This window comes from Manis javanica, chromosome 8, assembly GCF_040802235.1.
Source record: "Manis javanica isolate MJ-LG chromosome 8, MJ_LKY, whole genome shotgun sequence".
Classification (NCBI taxonomy): Eukaryota; Metazoa; Chordata; class Mammalia; order Pholidota; family Manidae; genus Manis; species Manis javanica.
In genome coordinates, this window is record NC_133163.1 from 7,374,194 (window position 1) to 7,385,591 (window position 11,398).

Here is an 11,398-nt window from a genome sequence, read left to right on the forward strand (position 1 = left end):
TATGTAGCAGCCAAAAGTAATATTCAACATTCATAAATGAAGGAATGTGTCCTACTCCCAAATTTCTTTTTAGCATTATTTTTATTGAAATCAAATTTCAGCCTTGAGCCATCAAGATCTTTCCCGTAATGCTGGAAATGATTGACCAGCCAGATGTTTGGTATAGAGTGTCAGGCGGTTTCGGATTTGACAACGGAGACTGTTCTCAGGAGAAAGCGAGGGAGGGTGACTCACACAGGCTGGAAGGACCCCAAGAGGCTGGGGCAGATGGGCATCATGCCACCAGGCTAGGGGGTTCCCAGGGCAGCAGAACCATCCAGGCTGAGGAACAATGAATGATCAATCTTACCATGACTGTTCTTGGGAAAAATAAATCGAGTATTTTATAAAAATCAAAACAATATTTCCAGGTAAGAACAGTTCACAAGAGATCTGCCCTCTGAAGGTATTTTGAAGTACATGATACTTACTGTAACTGTATGAGTGGTGGTGTACAGCAGATCACCAGAACTTACTCATCCTGCATAACTAACTTCACACTCATTGAACAACTCTCCATATCTCCCTCCACCATTCCCTGAAAAAAATAAGAACAATAACAACACAAACCTAAACGGACACAAAAAAAACTTTTGGAGGTGACGGATGTTTATTACCTCAATTGTGGTGATGATAACACAGTGTATGCATAGGTGTGAACTCTTCAAATTGTATGTAATCATGTGAAGTTTGAATACCAATTATATCTCAATAAACCTTAATACACTTGTCTCCACACTGGGAGCAGTGCATGCAGGCCAGGGCTGGGGGCTGGACAAGTACACAAACATGTGAACCAAGGCAGAACTGGGGTAACAGGTGTTCAGGGTAGGAGGGCAGTGGTTCCGAAGAAGGAAAGGCAGTGTCTGTGTAGTGGGAGTAGTGATACTTCTGGAAGAAGGTCGTTTGTATTATTAGGACTAAGGGATTTAAGGGTGTGTAATTGGATTGAAAAGAGGAAATGTCAGGCTGGGGAACCAGTGGAGAATGTGGTGCTCATCAAGGGCCAAGACCGACCCAGTTAGAGACCAATAGAATCCTGTGAACTCCCAGACCCAGAGCTGGAGCTGGAATCCGGAGTCACAGGGAGCCACCGATGGTACTGGAGCAGGAGAGATATTCCAGAGCTACTCTGAAGAGGACTGGGGACCAGAGTGTGGTGATTTATCAGACCGGAACAGGCTAGGGACCAGGAAACCAGGAAAAACGCCACTGTGCTGCTAAGAGTAAAGGAGTGAAATCAAGCTCCTTGCTTTCAAGCCAGGCAGCCCAATCTTCCTGGAAGGAGGGATTCACAGATACCAGGTGATGATCGTTACTATCACTCAGTGAACAATTACAGATGAAAAACCCGTCCACAGGAAGGTCGAGGACCTTGCCCGAGCTCAGGTGGCTGCGGAGCACTGGGGCTGGAATGCAGTCTGGCTCTCAGCCCATCCCCCCGCCATGGTGCAGCATTGCATGGGGAGCTGCCAGGAGTCAGAAGAGGCAGTCTTCTGAAGGGTCCAATCAGGACCAGGCTTGCTGACCTCAGCCACTGGTGTAGCATCTGGGGAGGGACCTCCATCCGGAGACTGGAAAGGCAGATGGGAACTTGGGAGAGTCCCTGGGGCGGAGGCAGCTGGGTGCGGGAGCCTCTCTATGGACTTGGGCGCGTGAGCTTTGTTGGTGGCTGGGACCCTTGTGGGACAGAAGCAGAGGGAAGGAGAGAGAGTCGTGGGGAAAGCTGTCTCCATGAGGCCCCCAGGCAGGTCAGGAAGGCTGTCTGGGCCCAGAACATTGGTTAGACCCAGAAGGTGCAGCTCTAGGACTCCCACCCCAGGCCTGCTCACGCCTGGCGTGGCTCCCCACCAGGAAGAGGATGGCTCTGCCCCACTCACCCTGCAAAGGACTCCCATGGCCTCACGGGCTATTGAGATGGCATCATAGTTCAGCACTCCCCTGGGCAGCAGCACTGGCATTAACAGCCCCTGAAGGGACAAGAGAGGGGACTGTCACCATAGGGGTTTTAAGGGGTGATGGCCAACAGACCCAGTGTTGCAGAGAAGTTAAGGGGGTAAAAAATTAGAAGGAACTAAAACATGGCTCATGTAAGTATGTATACAACACCTTGCTCCTTTTCTCCCTGGTGAGATTAAAGACTTGACAGCCCAGGGAAAAGGCTATTACTTAGTCTTTCCTACATGTAGCTGTGGTCATTGAACTAAATCTGGCCAGTGAGCTATAAGGGATGTAAGGTATGATGGATGTTGTGGTGGGTTGAATTATGGCCCCTCCAATTCCTATACTGTAACCTAATCTCCAGGACCTTAAAATGTGACCTTATTTGGGATGGGGTCTTTACAAAGTCAATCAAGTTCAAATGATCATTATGATGGGCCCTAATCCAATAGGACTGGTGTCCTTAGAAAGAGGTGAGGTTTGGATGCAGAGACACAGGTAGAGAGAAAATGATATAAAGAAGTGCAGGGGCAAGGCGGCCATCTACAGACCGAGGAGAGAGGCCTGGGGTAGATTCTCCCTCACCATCCTCAGAAGGAGACCCCTGCTGACACCTTGATCTTAGACTTCTGGCCTCTAGGATAACGACACAATACATTGTTGTTGTCCAAGCCACCTGGTTTGTGGTGCTTTGTTGTGGAAGTGCTGGCAAACTGACACAGTTGTTTAAAGGGGCCTGGCTGGGCAGCCTTCCTAAAACCCTAGGGGCCTCGAGGGTGGAAAGCCCCGGAAGGGGACAGTGGAGCAGAAGTGGAGGATCCCAGGCACCTTCTGGCCTCAGGGGGACCTGGATGGCCACTTCTGGGCTTCTTTTATATATGAGAAGAAATGCCTGTGTGTATTAATTCTTGTTAGAGGTTTGTGTCCCCCAAAGAGACATGCTAAAATTCTAAATCCCAGTACCTATGAATGTGACCTTATTTGGAAATAAGGTCCTTGCCAGTGCAATCAAGTTAAGATGAGTTCGTTAGGTGGGCCTTAACCCAGCGTGACTGATGTCCCTTGACGAAGAGGGGAATGTGGAGGCGCACACACAGAAGAGATTGCCCTACGGAGCTGGAGGCAGAGACTGCATGTATGTAGCTGTAAACCAAGAGATTACCCCAAGGATTCCCAGCAACCTGCCAAGCCCTGGATTTCAGATTTCTAACCTCCAGAACTGTGAGAAAATAAATGTCTCTTGCTATAAGCCATGCAGTTTGTGGTATTTTGTTACAGCAGCCCTAAGCTAACTAGTACAGCCCTTCTATAGTGCAGTGTGTTCCCAGCAAGCAAATCTAATTCCTAACTAATAAAAAAGGTCATTGGAACCCTCAAGCCAGCATTTTTAGAAGACCAACAGGGGAAGAATCCAAATTGCAAGTAGCAAAGGGTGCATATTTGGAGAAGAAGTGGCTATGGTGTAGATTCCTTCTTTTTAAGGTCTTTAGGTAAAATATTTAACTTCTCTAAGTATCAGTATTCTCAACTCTAACATGGACATAATAATAACACATAGAGTTTGTGGTTAAGAAAAATAAATGAGCTATTGTCTATTAAGTGCTTAGCACAGGGTGTGAAAGGAGAGAAGCAGTCTCATGTTGAATAAATGGAAACAATTTTTAAAAGAGGTAAATGCTCAATATACATTGTAGATTGAAATGGCTGGGAACTTCATTAGAGATTCAGTAATTCACCCTATCACCCATCAAATATTTATGGAGTTTTTATTGGGTGCCAGCTGCCATCCTAGGCACTGGGGACATGTCTTGGGAGAAAAGGATGAGATTCTTGTTTTCTAGAAGTTCACTGATGGATGAAGTCATTGCCTCTGCTGCTCACAACAATGCTGCCTTCCTCTCTGAGTATGAAAAGGCCACCCAGAGGAAAGAGACAAGGCCAGAAAATCAGCTGACCACCTACCCACCCGCATAGCTGAGAATCTGACTGCTCTGGGATAAAAACATAATATGGATATATCCAGAAATGGATAATAAGGACCTAAAAATAAGACATTTTCCTAATCAGCAGTGAAAAAAAAAGAGGTAAGGAAAATATTTTTCCATGGACATCATTGCTATTTAAAAACATTGTCATAATGAGAAAGGGGAGACCCTGTGCAAATAAGATCATGGATTTGCAAATGTGGCTTTTTGGTCATATAGGCATCAGGTTTTGAAAGAATTATAGAACAGTTATAGTGCAAGCAAACAAAAAAACAAACAAAGCAAATAATGCCTAAGACAAAAGCTACTTACCACCCAGGTCAAGGAGACACCACCTGCCAATGGTGCTCCAGAATGCAAGAGCAAGCCTCCAGGGTCCCAGGAACTGCAGACCTACTGGGTCCCATTGCCTCTGTGCTTAGACCTCTCTGAATTCTTCAAGAAAAGTCCACGTTAAGAGATCAAACTTCCTACTGTGCCAGCCCTAGAATGTCTCTTTCCTATTAGCATTAAATCATAATTTCCAGAGTTGCTTCCACAGATTATACATATCACATGGCACTCAGCTGAGAGGTTTGGCAGCTGGAGTGACCTAGAGCCTGAAGAGGTGGGATGTGCCCCTCGGCTGTGTTATCACGCTTTGCGACCTTGCCCATCTCCGGTGACACCCTCAGCCTGTTGAGGGAAGGCACTGTCTGGTTCACCTCTGTACCCAGGACTGTCCACAGGTCTGGCTCAATGAACATTCATTAGCACATGCATGCATGAATGAATGAATACATAAGGGATGAAAGAAATAAATACTTGGAGAGCAGCAAAGACTTTTGGGGGGACTCAGAGAAGACCATCCACAGTATGCCTGAATGGGTCTTGAAGGCTAAGGAGCAGTTTCCTAAGTGGGAGAAGTTGGGGCAACATCAAGATACAAGAAGTGTTTATGCACAGCCCCAGCGCCTGGACCAGCATGCCCTGTGTGAGGAGTGCTGAGGCATCCACGCTCCTGGGAGCCCAGAGCTGTCATACCCTTGCCCGAGATGAGCCTGGACGTCAGGGCTGGGCTAGACCAGGAAGAGCGTGCCTCCATGTAGAATGAGGAGTCTCTCTGAAAGGTAGCAGAGCATTGAGATGGATCTTGAGAATAGAATGACAATAAAGGATTTCAAGTTTAGAAAGACCATTCCAGTGGTGAGGTCACCCACAGATGGAGAGGAGCAAGCCTCAGAACCAACAGACCAGGTGAAAAATGGTAAAGGTGCAAGCCGAGAGGATGCACCATGGACAGAGAAGAGGGAAGGAATCTGAAAGGCATTTCCCAAAGGTGCCTCGCATGGGAAGTGGAAGAAAGGGTTTGAACTTCGGAGTCTGGGCAGATGGTCATGCTAATCAGTGAGACGGTGGAGCTGAGAAGGAGGATGAGGCTCAGTTTGGACTTGTTGAGTTCAAGTCACCTGGGGCACAGCCAGATGGAAATGTTCCAGCCCAGCACTTTCAGTATAAAGTTGGCCCTGAAGTGTTGCACCACACCAGGAAAGATCTGTAGGTCATTAGTAAAGAAGCCACAGGGTCATGACTGCATTGCAATGTTGTTTTGGATGAAAGGACACTAGACCCTGCAGTGGAGCTCATCGTGCAAAAATCAGTGTCCACCCTTTAACGTTTAACAGTGCAAACAGGTTATGATCCCCTTCATTTTATAATCCCCAACCAGACCCCACCACTGCCTACAGCACAGGGAGCCAGGTTAATGAATCTTATGTACTCTTATGAGAAAGAGGCTTGTGTAGGGTCATGTAACTCTAAGCAGTGCAACTTGGTCCCATCCAAGGACTGATGGTCCGCATCCAGCTTCAATGCATTTTCACAGCTGGGCAGTGAAAACACCAGTGAGGTTTACTAGTAGATTCTCTGACTGCAAAGCACATGGGAATGCCTGGCCTGGGCCTGGCCTGGGAGAAAGACTGGAGACTAGGGAAGGGCGGTCAAAGCCACAGCTGTAGAAGGAAGGCTGAACAGGGATGGCCCAGGGCAGGGTCAGAGGTAGCACGAGCTTTCTGTGCATCTGAGTCGGGTGGCGGGGCACCAGACCCATGGGAAGGCAAGGGCATGCGCCCTGGACCTAAACGGGAGTCCAAATCCCAGCTCCAGCCATTATTTCTCACCAAGTCACTCCGACCAAGACTTCTTTTTTTAATTTTATCTTTTCCAGCTTTATTGAGATATAACTGCCGTATAAGTTTCCATTGTATAACATGTTATTTGATACACTTCTACCTTGCAAAACCATTACCACGACAGTGATAGCTGACACCTCCATTAGGACACATCATCATCATTCTTTTCTTGGTGAGAGTATTTAAGATCTACTTTCTAAGAAACTTTCAGGTATTATGAACTATAATCACCACCCTGTACAATAGATGCTGAAAATTTATTTATCTTATAAGTGGAATTTTGTTCCTTGGACCACCTTCACCGTTTCCCCCACACCCCTCCTCCGGCAACCGCCATTCTATTCTCTGTTTATGTTCTATGAGTTTTTTGGCTTTTCTAGATTCCACATGTAAGTGACATTGTACGCTATTTGTCTTTCTCTGTTTTGATTCATGTCACTGAAATTAAAGCCCTCAAGATCAACCATGTTGTCACAAATGGCAGGATTTCCTTCCTTTTAGTGGTTGAATTTGTTTGTGTTTCTGTGTGTGTGTACATATACAGATATATATATACAAGTATATATAACTTCTATATCTGTTCATCTGTTAACAGACACTAAGCTGTCCGGCTATTGTGAAGGTGCTGCAGTGACCATGGGGCTGCAGATAGCTCTTCAAGATGGTGCTTTCCTCTCTTTTAGATAAATACCCAGAAGTAGGATTGCTGCATCACATGGTAGTTCTTTTTTAATTTTTGTTGAGGAATCTCCATAGTTTTTGCACTGCGATCATCTGTATCCCCACCAATAGGGCACAAGGTTTCTCTTTTCTCCACATCCTCACCAGCACTTGTTATTTCTTGTCATTTTGATATTAGCCATTCTAACACATGTGCAGTGATAACTCATTGTCCTTTTCATTTGCATTTCCCTGACGATTAGCAATGTTGAGAACCTTCTCATGGACTTGCCAGCCATGGCATGTCTTCTTTGGAAAATGCCTGTTCAGGTTCTCTGCCCAGTTTTTGTTGTTTTGCTATTGAGTTGTGTGAATTCTTTATATATTTGGGATATTAAGCTCTTACCAGATGCATGATTTACCAAAACTGTCTCTCAACCCGTAGATTTCCTTTTCATTTTGCTAATTGTTTCTTTTGCTGCACAGAAGCTTTTTAGTGTGATGTAGTCCCACTTGTTGATTTTACAGTTTCTTTAGTCTTAGTTAAGTGGGAGGATTGTTGAATGTTGCCTAGTGGCCTGTTAGTCAGACAAAGTATGATTCTGTACGTAGACACTCCACAGCCTGGAACCTGTAAGTGCTCAGTAAATTCACATGGTCAGATGGACCAAAATTGTTTGGCCCACATTCTTTGCTGTGGAATTGCTTTCTCTTGGGTTTTGCCCTTGTCTCTGCCCTCGAAGGTACAGAGCTTTTGCACCAGATGCCTGACAGCTAGTAAATGTTCAGGAAAGGAAAGTACAATCCCAGGCAGTAAATCAAAGGACAGTTTCTAAGAAGAGAAACAACAGAAGAAAGAATACAGAGAACATTTGAAAGACTCAGAATCATAATGTAAAATGATAGTGTGCCTGGACCTATAAATAATAACACTTGCTCTGAGGGAGCAATCTTTCCTTTGTGATACGTTTATAAAACCACATGAAGAAAGTAGGGTAAGTAACTGTGTTTGGTGCCAGGAAAACACGTGAACTTCTCTCTCTTGGAGTTGGCATTCACCAAAGTAATTCAGATGAGCACAGTTGCTAACAATAATTCAGGTTGAGGACCAGCCTAAACGCGATGCAACTAATGATGGCTAATTGTCCAGGGGTTTAGTCCATGGAGCACAGAGCAGGAAGGGTCTGTTCTGATTTTGCCACATCATTAATGAACTGAGAGCAGGTTAATGAAGCTTGCCAAAGAGATTCCTAAATCATAATGGCCTGGGAACATGATCAAAGTGAGAGACATCAGGCAAGGAATTCGTCAAAGCTGGAATTATGAGTTAAAAATGAGATGCAGCTTAAAAAAATGCAAATGAATCTATCTGGAGAAAAATGATGAGACACCATCAGAAAATGCAGCCCTGGATCCCAGCAAGAGGGGCAGGGGTCCTGATGGAGATGGGAAGAGGGCCATCGACTGCACACAGAAGACTGGAATGGGTTGCAGGAGCTGAAAGAGATAAAAATAATGTGTGTGCTGCTGTCAAAATCAAGTAGAAACATCAAGGACCCAAGAAGGCTTCACTCTGCCTTTCCAGCTGGAGCTCAGAAGACCACTGTGGTGACAGCTGTGGGTGCAGAAAGCTCACAAGACTTGGAAACAGACCTGTGCCAGCCCCAGTGACTGTGGACATGTCTCCTAGACTGTTCATGGCTCAATGACTTCCTCTGTAAATTGCATTTGAAACTAACCACATCCCCATGGTGGAGTGTTCTTGTGAGGATTAGATGGATAAGGATGGGAGGAAGTTGAAAATTGTAAAGGACTTTGCAAACATCAGCCGTTATTATGTGTTCAGACAAACCAAGTTGGTAAGGAAGTTCTATAGATGCATTGACTTACCTGTCAAATGGAAATGGTTTTCAAAAAGTATTGACCTTCTAGGGTTTTGTGAGGATGAAAGGAGTGAATGCATGTGAAACACGTAGAAGAATATCTGACAATGGAAACGTGTCCAATACATATTAGTGATGTACACTGCTATGCTGTAATAATACATAACACATCAAGGATCACTATTTTTTGGTAAAACAGTTTCTCTCACTAGAATCTGTGCTCCTTGAGGTGCAAAGCCAGCTTTATCTTCCAGCATAGAATACAGTAGTCAGCAGTTGAGTTGTCCTTGATTATTAGAGTTATACTTATAAGGAGACAGTTAATATTTATTTATGATCACTTTGCTTGAGGAATTATGCTTTGCTTCGCCTTACTTAATTCTCCCAAAAACTATTTGAATTGGGAAGTATTGTTAGTTTTATTTAACTGATGCAGAAACAGGTGCAGGGAAGTGACATGAAATTCTTAAGTGACACAGTAAGAGACTAAGTGGAATTCAGGTGCAAGTCAGGCTTGGGACAAGGACACAACTGTACTTCACACCATCAAAAATGGATGAATGAAAGCATGAATGAATGAGTGAATGCATGAAAATTATGCATTGCACTGGAGCTGCAACCTGCCTCCTAGGACCTCAAAATCTTACTTAGGAGCAATGGGCACATCAAACAACTTAAGAGCAGCCAGAGGTGACATGTATAGGAATGACAGCATGTGGAGCAGAAGAATCCAGAAATCTGCTGGGAACACGGGCTTCTTAGGAGCCTCTCCAGTTCTCTTGGGTGCTCCTTTAAATTTCTGACACATACAAACCCACTTTCCTTTCCCATTTCCCTTTAGAAATCAGCTACCTGGATACGCTCCAGAAATGCCATGGAAACCCCCTTCATAAATGGGTTATTTCATTAGGAGGTTCTGAGTCAGATTTGCTTCCCTCTGAGCTGTTCAACCAGATGTTAAAGTTTGGCCAAATTAGATTATTGCAGAAAGTTTTGAGTGTGATAGCAAGAACCACTTGGTGCCCTGCAGAACACAGCCCCTCTGTGCCTTCCCAATGTACGGAAGTTCTCAATGCCAGCAAACCCTTGATAATACCCACGCTCAGGCCCACAGTCGGCGCCTGCTGTCCGTGCCCACCTGGGTCCGGTGCTGCACAGAGGGTTTCATTCCTTATCTCCATCTGGCCACAAAGCCACACGCGAGTATGGCCATCTTGTTTCAGGGTGAAGAAGTCCAGGCTGAGGGGTTCCCTAGCTCATATGCCAGCCCTGAACCCAGTTCTGATTTCTCCCCTCGTGGGATATCCTGGATCCCAGAACTGTACTCGAAGCAAACAACCTTTATGCTCATCAGTTGTCATCTGTTTCAGATTATAACTTTTTTGGCTACTGCTGTTTCTGGTTGTGAAATGTTAACACCTCTGAAACTGCACCTCGTTAAGCTTTTAATATCCCACCATGGCCTCCCCTTTGGATGGGGTCTTTACTCCAGGAAGCATACACAGATATGCTTATTACCTTGGAAATGACAAAGGAGTTAGTGTGACGTATTTCCCCCATCAGTTACTGCCGTTCATTTTTTGTCCTGCTCTTCCATTACACCATATGGTTTAAGACACCATATGGTTGCCTTCCAAAACAGGGCCATCATGACGCCTCAGTGTGTCAGTGGGAAGTCACTGCGGCCATGGTGGGGGTGCCGCTTTCCCATCCCCCTTCCTGGTCCCTGTGGATGGGAGGGGAGCCTTCGGCCGAGACAGATCCTCAGGAAGGTGTATCAGAAGCTGGGCCGGCCTACCTGGATGAACAGCACATTCCTGCTCCGCTCCAAACTCTGCCCACTTGACTTTCCCCGCCCCTTGTTGCTGCCGGTCTAGAATGATCTGAGGACCACAGGTAGGGCCTCCAGAGAGCGAGCCTAAGGCCGGCCGCGATACTGACTCCTCTCCTGCTGTGGGACTCCCCTTTATCTCTTCCTAAATGGTCATGCTTCTCTCAAATCCCAGCTGGAATTGTGCATCCTCAGCTCTGGATGGTAGACCATTAGTTTCCCCCATTCTGATGGGCCACGGTTGTGAGTCAGGGTTGGTCTCCAGGCTTCTCTGCAGGGCCTTGGGTTGTCAGAAGCACAGACCTCCCACCTGAGGGTCTTCCTATCTCTTGCCTGTGTTCCTCCCTATGCCACCTCCCACCCCGTGCCTGGAGGCCACCACCCTGCTCCCCCGCTGGCCTGAATCTCCATCTAGAGCCCCCTCACAGATGTCCCTGCCAGCCAGGGCCTACTCAGGATCCATCCCCCACACAGCCAACCCTAGCACTGGCCATGCCACCTGTCACCACTCCTTCCATACACACTGCTGTTCCCCTGGCGGTGCACCCTGGCTCATCTCCAAGTGGCTCTACCGCCCTTCACCCAAATGTGGGTGCCCCCCTGCTCTGCATGGGGACTTTCTCACAGTTGCCCCCACTCCTCTCCAGATGAACATTTGAGAAGGACAGCTGAGCCACTCAAGGGTTCGCTGTGTGGCCTGGAGTCCAGGAAGAAAGGGCCATTACACATCTTACCTGGAAGTGGATGCACACTACCAGAGGCCAGCCCCATCATTGCACCCCATGCAGAACAGGGTGGCAGTGGGCTGTGGGGTGCCCTGCAGGCAGCATTGTCATCCAGGGAGACCAGCAGGCAGGAGCCAGGGATGTGCTGCCGAGCCTCAAAGGC